The 10214-nt window shown below is 37.2% G+C and overlaps 1 pseudogene; it reads right to left on the bottom strand.

Moving 5' to 3' along the window:
- Positions 1 to 3493: 3493 nt before the first annotated feature.
- Positions 3494 to 10214, bottom strand: part of LOC110145321 (phosphatidylinositol transfer protein alpha isoform pseudogene) — a 42180-nt pseudogene continuing 35459 nt past the window's right edge.

Here is a 10214-nt window from a genome sequence, read left to right as displayed (position 1 = left end):
CAAACCTTACATTAGAAAAAAGGAACAACAACAACAAAATTAGTACAAGGGAAGAAAATGTAAACATCAGTGCAGAAATAAGTGAAAAAGAAATGAAGGAGACCAAAGCAAAGATCAACAAAACTAAAAGCTGGTTCTTTGAGAAGATAAACAACATAGACCAACAGCTAGCCAGACTCATCAAGAAAAAAAAGGAAGAAATCACAAATAAAAAAAATTAGAAATAAAAATGGAGAAATTGCAACAGATAACACAGAAATGCAAATGACCTTAAGAGACTACTGTGAGCAACTATATGTCAATAAAATGGACAACTTGGAAGAAATGGACAAATTCTTAGAAAAGTATAACCTTCCAAAACTGAACCAAAAAGAAATAGAAAATTTGAACAGACCAATCTCAAGCATGGAAATTGAAATTGCAATAACAAATCTCCAACAAACAAAAGGCCAGGATGAGATTGTTTTACAGGGAATTCTCCAAAAAATTTAGAGAAAGTTAACACATATCCTACTCCAGCTGTTTCAGGAAATTGCAGAGGAAGGAAAACTCCCAAACTCATTCTCAGTCATGCTGATACAAAAACCAGACAGAGATGCTACAAAAGAAAGAAAACTGCAGTCCAATATCACTGAGTAACATAGATGCAAAAATCGTTAACAAAATTCTAGCAAACGGAAGCCAATGACATATTAAAAAGATTATAAATCATGAGCAAGTGGACTTTATTTCAGGGATGCAAGGACTCTCAATATTTGCAAAACAAGCAATATGATGCACCATATTAACAAATTGAAAGGGAAAACCTTATGATTATTTCAATAGATGCAGAGAGCACTTTTAATGAAATTCAACATCATTTTTGATAAAAGAAGTTTTCCAGAAAGTAGGCATAGAAAGAACATATAACAATATAATAAAAGCCGTATACAACAAATACACAGCAAATATTATCCTCAATGGTGAAAAACAAAGTATTTCCTCTAAAATCAGCAATAAGACAAGGGTGCCCACTCTCACCACTATAATTCAACATCATTTGAAAGTCCTAGCCACAATAGTCAGAGAAGAAAAAGAAATAAAGGAATTCAGATTGGAAAAGAAGTAAAACTCTCACTTTTGCAGATGACATGATCTTCTACATAGACCATCCTAAAGATACCACCAGAAAATTACTATAACTAATCAATGAATGCAGTAAATTTTCAGGATATAAAATTAGTACAAAGAAATTCTTTGCATTCCTATATAGTAGCAATGAAAAATCAGGAAGAGAAATTAAGGAAATAATACCATCACCATTGCAATAATAAGAATAAAATATTTGGGAATAAATTTACCTAAATAAACAACATACCTATACATGTATAAAATATAAAACACTGATGAAAGAAATCAAAGATGACACAAATAGAGAAATATACTGTGTTCTTGGATTGGAAGACTCTATGTAGTGAAAATGAGTATACTGTTGAATCTATTGATTCAACACAATCCCTATCAAATTAACAATGGTATTTTTCACAGAACTAGAACAAAAAAAAAAAAGTTCACCATTTGCATGGAAACACAAAAGACCCCAAATAGTCAAAGTAATATTGAGAAAGAAGAATGGAACTGGAGAAATCTACCTTCCTGACTTCAGATTATACTACAAAGTTACAGTCATTAAGACAATATGGTACTGGTATAGAAATAGAAATACAGATGAATGGAACAAAATATAAAGTCCAGTAATAAATCCACATGCCTGTGGACACCTTAAATTTGAGAAAGCAGGCAAAAATATACAGTGGATAAGACAGTCTCTTCAGCATATGGTGACAGGAAAAGTGGTCTACTCCATGTAAAAGAATGAAATTAGAACACTTTCTAACTCCATGAACAAAAATAAACTCAAAATTGATTAAAGACCTAAATGTAAAACCAAAAGCTATAAAACTTTTAGAGGAAAATATAGGCAAAACACTCGCTGATGTAAATGAACCAAGACCCTCTATGACCCACCTCCCAGAGTAACAGAAATAAAAATAAACAAATGGACCTGATTAAATTTAAAAGCTTTTGCACAATGAAAGAAACTATAAGCAAAGTGAAAAGACACCCCTCAGAATGGGAGAAAATAATAGCAAACAAAACAATTGACAAGGAATTAACCTTCAAAATATACAAGCAGCCCATGTAGCTCAATACCAGAAAAATGAACAATCTAATTAAAAAGTGGGGAAAAGACCTAAACAGACATTTCTCCAAAGAAGACATAGAGATGACCAAAAAGCACATGAAAAGTTGCTCAACATCACTCATTATTAGATAAATGCAAATCAAAACCACATTGAGTTATTATCTCATGCCCTTCAGAGTGGCCATCATCAAAAATTCTGTAAACAATAAATGCTGGAAAGGATGAGGAGAAAAGGGAACCCTCTTACACTGTTGGTGGGAATGCAAACTGGTACAGCCTCTATGTAGAACAGTGTGGAGATTCCTTAAAAAATTGGGAATAGAACTGCATTCAACTCAGAAATCCCACTGCTGGGCTTATACTCCAAAGAAACCATAATTGAAAGAGACATTGCACCCCAATGTTCATTGCATCACTGTTTACAATAGCTAAGACATGGAAGAAACCTAGATGTCCATCAGGAGATGAATGGGTAAGGAAATTGTGATACACATACAAAATGAATATTACTCAGCTATAAAAGGAACACACTTGAGTCAGTTCTAATAAGGAGGATGAAACTGGAGCCTATTATACAGAGTGAAGCAAGCCAGAAAGAGAAATACAAATACTGTATATTAACACATATATATAGAATTTAGAATAATGGTACCAATGATTCTAAATGCAGGGCATCAGAAGAGACACAGACAATAAAAACATGTTTTGAACTCAGTGGGATAAGGTGAGGGTGGGATGACTTGAGAGAATAACACTGAAGCATGCACATTATCATATGTAAAACAGATGGCCAGTGCAAGTTTGATGCATGAAGCAGGCACCCAAAGCCAGTGCTCTGAGGCAACCCAGAGGGATAGAGTGGGGAGGGAGGTGGGTGGGGGTTTCAGGATGAGTGGACATATGTGCACCTGTGGCTGATTCATGGCAAAAACCATCGCAAAGCTGTGAAATAATTATCTGCCAATTAAATTAATTTTAAAAGAGTCATCACATTAAATAAACAAATATGTCACTTGGAAATAAAGAGGTGGGCACATATTTGTGTTGAGAACACAATGGTTGAAAAGGGAGGAACTGTAAATATAGGCACATATCTCAGAAGTTCAGGCTTCCAGACAAAAGGGTTTCATAATATTAGATGGCCTAATTGTTCACAATATTAAGTGGCATTTTAAATTAGCTACAGTAAGGGATTTAAACTCGCCTGGAGGATGGACACAGAAAGGCTCTTTCACTTGGGAGGGTGGAGCTGCTACGTCTTCCTGTCGACCTCTGTCTTTCAAAAGGTACAGAAAGAAGAGGGTTGATTTAGTCATTTGTCATCATTCGTTTCACTGGGTCCTTCTCTCTCATCTCACCTGGCTGGCTCTCCCTTTCCTCTTCCATCCTTTGAATGTTATCCATAGTCAGGTCAACCCACTTATTGAACAGACCAAACAGATGTCTATTTGTTGTAAACAGATGTCATTATTGTTTTTTATTAAGTTTTTCCACTTTATTCTGCAAGCACCCCCCCCCGCCCCCGCAACTTGAACTTTACAGTATCCTGTTTGTATGCACACAAGTATGGAGTATCTCTCTGATTTATAAGTTCTTCCTTCCAATTAGGGCCCAATAGTCCTCAGCCTGTTTTGAAAGATTTAAATTATTCTGGGTCTTCTTCTGCTTTGTAATGCTTACAAAGTACTTTGTTTCAATCTACAATGTCTATATAATGGCTTCCACATATTTCCATGACTGAGTCTCCAGTTAATGTACATTCTCCTGGGTGCCAAGATCTGTTTTTTGCTGTGTTTCAATTTTAATCAAAAAGCCTTCTTTCATGTACTCACTTGTATTAACAGGTCTGCAATAAGAGTTAGCATGCCATGATTTTTCATATACATTCAAGGTTCCCTCTTGGACCAGCATTTGAACAAACATGGACAATTTGCTCTGTAAGTTTGTAGACTGTGTGTGTGTGTAGTGGCCTTTCTCACTGTTCTTTTCATAGGTCTTGTTTGCCAAGACCTTCACATTTTCACCACCACCCATTTCATTTCCACTGGCCTCAGCCACGGAATACAGCTGTCCGACTTGATATTCTTCTACAGATGAATGACCCCATACTCCTTGAGCAGGATTATGTTTCTTCCAAGATACAGAGCTACCCACTGCCTGCCCAGCTCCCAGTGATCTTCCCAGCAGTGACTGCTGCTGCTGCTAAGTCACTTCAGTCTTGTCCGACTCTGTGTGACCCCATAGATGGCAGCCCACCAGGCTCCCCCCTCCCTGGGATCTTCCAGGCAAGAACACTGGAGTGGCTTGCCATTTCCTTCTCCAATGCATGAAAGTGAAAAGTGAAAGTAAAGTCGCTCAGTCATGTCTGACTCAGCGACCCCATGGACTGCAGCCCACCAGGCGCCTTCATCCGTGGGATTCTCCAGGGTAGAGTACTGGAGTGGGGCGCTATTGCCGTCTCCACCCAGCAGTGACACTCGCGGCTTAACTGGACTGCTGTGCTACTTCCCTGTGGCCTGCTTTGTCTCCACCACCCTTGTGATCACCACTCAAGCCCCTGCCACCCCTGCCTTGCCTTTCCATCAGTCATTTCTTTTAAAAACAAGCCCAGATGCCAGTTGAAAGAAAGCTATAAGATACTGATGAAAGAAATCAAAGATGACACAGATGAAATGATATATCATGTTATGGGATTAGAGGGATTAATAATGTGAAAATGACTATAATACCCAAAGCAGCCCATAGTTTCAATGCAATCCTATCAAATTAGCAATGGCATTATTCACAGAATTAGAATTTTTTAAAAAAATGCAATTTGTGTAGAAACACAAAAGACCCCAAATAGCCAAAACTATCTTGAGAAAGAAAAACACAGCTGGATGAATCAGGCTCCTTGATTTCAGATGATACTACAAAGCTGCAGTAATTGAGACTGTATGGCACTAGCACAAAAACAGAAACAAAGGGAAAAAAAAATATATCAACAGCATAGGATAGAAAGCCCAGAAACAAACCCACCCACCCAAGTCACCAAATCTATAAGGAAGGAGAAAGGGAGAAAAGACAGCCTCTTTAATAAGTGTGTTGTGAAAACTGGACAGCTACATATAAAAGAACAAAATTAGAACACTCCATAACACCCTCCCACACACACACACACACAATTGATTAAATGTCTAAATGTAAATCAGGATACTATAAAACTTTTAGAGGAAAACATAGGTAAAACACTCTGACATACACAACACAAAGACTTTTTTGATCCACCTCCTAGAGTAATGAAAATAAAAATAGACAAATGAGACCTAATTAAACTTAAAAACTTTTGCACACCAAAGGAATCCATGAACAAGATGAAAAAACAACCCTCAGAATGAGAGGAAATATTTGCAAACAAAGCAATTGATAAGAGATTGATCTCCAAAATATACAAACAGCTCCTGCAGCTCAATATCAAAAAAAGCAACTGAATCAAACAATGGGTGAAGACCTAAATAGACATTTCTCTAAAGCAGACATACAGATGGCCAACAAACACATGAAGAAATATTCAACATTTCTAAGTATTAGAGAAATGCAAATCAAAACTACAATAAGGTATAAAGTCACATTTCTCAGAATGGCCATCATCAAAAAATCTACAAACAATAAATGCTGGAGAGGCTGTGGAGAAAATGGAATCATCTTATGCCATTGGTGGGAATGTAAATTGATACAGCCACTATGGAGAAAAGTGTGGCTATTCCTTAAAAAGCTAAAAATAGAGCTACCATATAACCCAGCAAACCCACTCCTGGATATATACCCAGAGAAAATTATAATTCAAAAAGCTGCACTTTCATTGAAGTATTATTCACAATAATCTGAACATGGAAGCAGCCTAAATGTCTATCAAAAGAAGAATGGATACAGAAGATGTAATACATATCTACAATGGAGTATTACTCAGCCATTAAAGGCAATAAACATTGTGTCTTTTGCAGACAAGTGGATAGACCTAGAGACCAACATATAAAGTGAATCCAGATAGAGAGAAAACAAATATAACATATTAACACATATATGTGGAATCTAGAAAAACCTTGTATAGGTGATGTTATTTGCAAAGTAGAAATAGAGATGTGTACAGAACAAATATATGGGTAAGAGGGGATGGGAGAAATTAGGAGATTTGAGTTGACTTATAGACAGTACTATGTATAAAATGGGCTGCTCTAGTTGCTCAGTGGTAAGAAATCTGCCTGCAATGCTGGAGTCCCAGGTTTGATCCCTGGGTTGGGAAGATTCCCTGGAGAAAGAAATGACAACTCTTTCTAGTAATCTTGCCTGAAGAATTCCAAGACAGAGGAGCCTGACAGGCTACAGTCCATGGGGTCACAAAGAGTCAGACACAACTGGAAGAATAACACTCTCACTTTCACCTTCATGTGTAAAATGGATAATGGGAACTTTCTGTATAGCACAGGGAACTCAGTGTTTTGTGGTAACCTAAATGGGAAGGAAATTTAAGAAAAGAGGGGATAAATGTTTACATATAGTTGATTCATTTTGCTATATAACAGAAACTGATACAGCAGTGTAAAACACACATACTATAATTTAAAAAACATAAAACAAAATAAAGTTGATTGTGGCGATGGTTGCATATATCTGTGAAATACAAAAACAAAACAAAACATTGAATTGTACACTTTGAATGGATGCATTGTATAGTGCATGAAATGGCACAATAAAACTCTTTTTAGAAAACCAACATAATTTTTATAGAACTGTGCTATTATTTTGTATGTGGTGCAGTTGTGTGTGTGTGTGTGTGTGTGTGTGTGTGTGTGTGCATGCTTACTGGCATTATATTACATATATTATCCATCCATTAATAATTCCTCTAGTGCTTGCTTTTTGAAACCAAACCTAAATTTTTTTATAAGATCAATAAAATTGATGAAACCTCAAAGAAAGTTATATCAGGAATAAGTGAAAGAAAGGGCAAGTTATCAATTATGGGAATAATTGAGGTGACACCCTACATAGTTTACAGACAAAAAAATAATAATAAGGAATGTTAAGAACAATTCTCAGCTAATAATATGGACATTAAAATTGCAATATCTTTTCTACTTTTCTGTATGTTTGTGTGTTCCTGTATATTTGTGTATCATACTTATAAAAAAAAAAACTTTGAGTTAAAACAAGGAAAAAGTAATGCACTAATACATAAAAGTAAATTTAAAACAATAAAGAAATCTTTGCAATATAAAGACAATCCAAGGAGCATTTGTTCTAATATATGACCAGCTTTTTCAGTTCAGTTCAGTTCAGTTGCTCAGTCGTGTCCAACTCTTTGAAAACCCATGGACTGCAGCATGCCAGGCCTCCCTGTCCATCACCAACTCCAAGAATTTTCCCAAACTAATGCCCATTGAGTCAGTGATGCCATCCAACCATGTCATCCTCTGTTGTGCCCTTCTGCTCCTACCTTCAATCTTTCCCAGCATCAGGGTCTTTTCAAATGAGTCAGCTCTTCATATCAGGAGGCTAAAGTATTGCAGTTTCAGCTTCAACATTAGTCCTTCTAATGAACACTCAGGACTGATCTTCTTTAGGATGGACTGGTTGTATCTCCTTGAAGTCCAAGGCACTCACAAGAGTCTTCTCCAACAACACAGTTCAAAAGCATCAATTCTTCGGCGCTCAGCTCTCTTTACAGTCCATCTCTCACATTCAGACATGACTACTGGAAAAACCATAGCCTTGACTAGACAAACCTTTGTTGGCAAAGTAATGTCTGTGCTTCCAAATGTGATGTCTAAGTTGGTCATAACTTTCCCTCCAAGGAGTAAGCATCTTTATTTTCATGGCTGCAATCACCATCTGCAATGATTTTGGAGCCCAGAAAAATAAAGTAAGTCTCTGTTTCCACTGTTTCCCCATCTATTTCCCATGAAGTGATGGGACCAGATGCCATGATCTGAGTTTTCTGAATGTTGAGCTTTAAGCCAACTTTTTCACTCTCCTCTTTTACTTTCATCAAGAAGCTCTTTAGTTCTTCACTTTCTGCCATAAGGATGGTATCATCTGCATATCTGAGGTTATTGATATTTTTCCCAGCAATCTTGATTCTGCTTGTCCTCCATCCAGTCCAGTATTTCTCATGATGTACTCTGCATATAAGTTAAATAAGGCGGGTGAAAATATACAGCCTTGAAGTACTCCTAGTCCAATTTGGAACCACTCTGTTGTTCCATGTCCACTTCTAACTCTTGCTTCATGACCTGCATACAGATTTCTCAGGAGGCAGGTCAGGTGGTCTTGTATTCCCATCTCTTTCAGAATTTTCCACAGTTTATTGTGATCCACACAGTCAAAGTTTTGGCATAGGTATAGCCAATAAAGCAGAAGCAGATTTCTTTTTTTTTTCCTGGAACTCTCTTGCTTTTTCGATGATCCAGCGGATATTGGCAACTTGATCTCTGCTCCTCTGCCTTTTCTAAAGCCAGCTTGAACATCTGGAAGTTCACGGTTCATGTATAGCTGAATCCTGGATTGGAGAATTTTGAGGACTACATTGCTAGCATGTGAGATGAGTGTAATTGTGTGGTAGTTTGAGCAATTTTTGCCATTGCCTTTCTTTGGGACTGGAAGGAAAACTGATCTTTTCCAGTGCTGTGGCCACTGCTGAGTTTCCAAATTTGTTGGCATATTGAGTGTAGCACTTTCACAGCATCATCTTTTAGGATTTTGAGTAGCTTAACTAGAATTCCATCACCTCCACTAGCTTTGTTTGTGGTGATGCTTCCTAAGGCCCACTTGACTTCACATTCCGGGATATCTGTCTTTAGGTGAGTGATCACACCATTGTGATTATTTGAGTTGTAAAGATCCTTTTTGTATGGTTCTTCTGTGCATTCTTGCCATCTTTTCTTAATATCTTCTGCTTCTGTTAGTTCCATACCATTTCTGTACTTTATTGAGCCCATCTTTGCATGACATGTTCCCTTAGTATCTCTAATTTTCTTGAAGAAATTTCTAGTCTTTCCCATTCTATTATTTTCCTCTATTTCTTTGCACTGACCACTAAGAAAGGCTTTCTTATCTCTCTTTGCTATTCTTTGGAACTCTGCATTCAAATGGGTATATCTTTCCTTTTCTCCATTGCTTTTGGCTTCTCTTCCTTCACAGCTATTTGCAAGGCCTCCTCAGGCAGCCATTTTGCTTTTTTTGTATTTCTTTTTCTTGGAGATGTTATTGTTCCCTGTCACTTGTATGACGTCCTAAACCTCTGTCCATAGCTCACCCAGGCACTCTATCATATCTACACCCTTAAATCTATTTCTCATTTCCACTATATTATCATAAGGAATTTTATTTACATCATAGCTGAATGGTCTAATGGTTTTCCCCACTTTCTTCAATTTAAGTCTGAATTTGGCAATATGGAGTTCATGATCTGAGCCACAGTCAGATCCTGGTCTTGTTTTTGCTGACTGTATAGAGCTTGTCCATCTTTGGCTGCAAAGAATATAATCAATCTGATTTCGCTGTTGACCATCTGGTGATGCCCATGTGTAGAGTCTTCTCTTGTGTTGTTGGAAGGGGGGGGGGGTTGCTATGGCCAATGTGTTCTCTATTAGCCTTTGCCCTGCTTCACACCCTGCTTTATACCCTGTACTGCAAGGCAAACCTGCCTGTTACTCCCAGGGGTTTCTTGACTTCCTACTTTTACATTCCAGTCCCCTATAATGAAAAGGACATCTTTTATGGGTGTTAGTTTTAAAAGGCCTTGTAGGTCTTCATAGAACCATTCAACTTCAGCTTCTTCAGTGTTACTGGTCAAGGCATAGATTTGGATTACCGTGATATTGAATGGTTTGCCTTGGAAATGAACAGAAATCATTCTGTTGTTTTTGAGATTGCATCGAAGTACTGCATTTCGGACTCTTTTGTTGACTATGAATCCTACACCATTTCTTCTTAAGAATTCCTGCCCAAGTATTAGATATAATGGTCATCTGAGTTAAATTCACCCAAT

The sequence above is a fragment of the Odocoileus virginianus genome, chromosome 17, assembly GCF_023699985.2.
Source record: "Odocoileus virginianus isolate 20LAN1187 ecotype Illinois chromosome 17, Ovbor_1.2, whole genome shotgun sequence".
NCBI lineage: Eukaryota > Metazoa > Chordata > Mammalia > Artiodactyla > Cervidae > Odocoileus > Odocoileus virginianus.
Note: the sequence above shows the minus strand (reverse complement) of the source record. Positions and strands in the feature narration are given on the sequence as shown.